The sequence below is a fragment of the Crocuta crocuta genome, unplaced genomic scaffold, assembly GCF_008692635.1.
Source record: "Crocuta crocuta isolate KB4526 unplaced genomic scaffold, BGI_CrCroc_1.0 scaffold1206, whole genome shotgun sequence".
Lineage (NCBI taxonomy): Eukaryota > Metazoa > Chordata > Mammalia > Carnivora > Hyaenidae > Crocuta > Crocuta crocuta.
Window position 1 is genome coordinate 8,080 of NW_027533094.1, and position 2,082 is coordinate 10,161.

Below are 2,082 nucleotides of genomic sequence, written 5' to 3' on the forward strand. Positions count from 1 at the left end.
ATCACTCAGTAGGGAATACAAATGAAAATCACATTGAATTACCTCCTCCTATCTGTCAGAATGGCTAACATTAACAACACAGGAAACAACAGATGTTAGTGAGAATGTGGAGAAAGGGGAGCCCTCTTATGCTGTTGATTGGAATGCAAACTAAACCACTCTGGAAAACAGTATGGAATTTCCTCAAAAAGNAGTGTATTGGTTTACTCAGATTATTACTCTTGTCATATCATCACCCAGGTCCCAGGTTTTAGAATAGAGATGATCAGAACCTGGCTGTTTATCAACAGAATTTTCACATACATGATCATTCTTCATGTCATTACAATGAATTGAACCAAGACAGAATATAAAGACAATTTATAAGACAGTTTATCTCATCATATTTGTAGATTATTTCTTTCCTCAAAGGCAAAGTAACAGCTTTTGATAGAATTTATCATACATTAATCATTTTTAAAAAGTGCCCCATTAGTATATATAATCAACAATTACTCATATTTTTATATTATTTTCTTCACAATTTTTTTCAGTATTTTACCACAACAGAAGCATATCAGGAGGTAACAATGGAAAACCATATGGCTGTGACAGTATTTATCTCAAGAGGATTGACAGAGGACCCAAAAGTGAAGATTTATCTTTCTGCTTCTCACCTACTTGCTAAGCATCTCAGGCAACTTACTTATCATTACCCTCACTTTGCTGGATTCTCATCTCAAGACCCCATATGTATTCCTTTCTCCGAAATTTTTCCTTCTTAGAAATTTCTTATACAACTGTCTGTATCCCCAAATTGCTTGTAAGCATGGCAACCGGAGACAATACCATTACCTATAACTGCTGTGCAGCTCAGTTATTTTTTGCCATCCTTCTTGGAGCATCTGAAGTTTATCTCCTGGCTGTCAAGTCCTACGATAGTTATGTCGCCATCTGTAAGCCCCTGCATTATACAACCATCATGAGCAACATAATCTGTATCCAGCTGGTCCTTAGCTCTTGGATCACTGGTTTCCTCATCATCTTTCCAGGACTCATTTTAGGTTTAAGCCTGGACTTCTGTGACTCCAATATCATTGATCACTTCTTCTGCAACACTGCTCCCCTCCTGCAGATCTCCTGCACGGATACACATGTGTCGGAAATGATGAGTTTCATCTTAGCTTTGGTGACTCTGCTGATCACCTTGGCATTAGTGATTCTATTCTATCTCTGATCTTTTTAAAAATCCCTTCTGCCAACCAGAGAAAAAAGGCGTTCTCCACGTGTTCTTCTCACATGATTGTCATCTCCCTCTCATATGGCAGCTGCATCTTCACGTACATAAAACCCTCGGCCAAACAGAGGATATCCTTAAAGAAGGGAGTGGCAGTTCTCAAAACTTTGGTTGCACCACTTTTGAACTCTTTTATTTACATTCTAAGGAACCAGCAGGTGAAGCAAGCATTTTACTACTTGCTATAAAGGGTTCTGTCTTTATCCAAGTAGAATCCTAATGAGGTTTATAATGACATTTAGAAGACAAATTGCAAAGGAAGTGCTTAGATTGGGTCCCAAAGTCACTATTGCACCACACAGTATATAATCATATTTGTCCTTTCATTTCTTTCTTGAAGTATCAAGAGCCAAACATTGGCTCTTTGTTCTAAGAAATGCCTTCCCATTCAAAACACTAAAACATTATTTTTCTGTCCTATCGTAAGGATTCTCAAATTTGACCCCTTTCTCCTCTCTTCCTCCATTTAATGGTAGCAAGTATTTGAAAAATTATTTTAATGAACTTTATGCATTAGATCACGGAGACTTAATTATTTCCATATATGTACAGTATATTTTGTTCTTCTATTTGTATTTTTTGTAAAATCTTGATAGATTCAAAATAATTATGTGATGTGATTTCTTTGGGATTTTGCCTTGACTTGGCTTTTTCTGTCTTGATACACATTCTCTACTGCTTGTTAAATAAAGATATTTAAAAATAGGAAGTTGAGATTAAAATATCAATCCTTGGTCTTGAGAATTGAAAAAGAAAGCGCACTGTGCTAGCATAATAAGAAAATCATAGATTTATTGTATTTTACA

At 35.9% G+C, this 2,082-nt stretch overlaps 1 pseudogene; it reads left to right on the plus strand.

Moving 5' to 3' along the window:
- The first annotated feature begins 569 nt into the window (after window positions 1-569).
- LOC144216772 (olfactory receptor 6C74-like) lies at window positions 570-1,488 on the plus strand (annotated as a pseudogene).
- The last annotated feature ends 594 nt before the right edge of the window (window positions 1,489-2,082 follow it).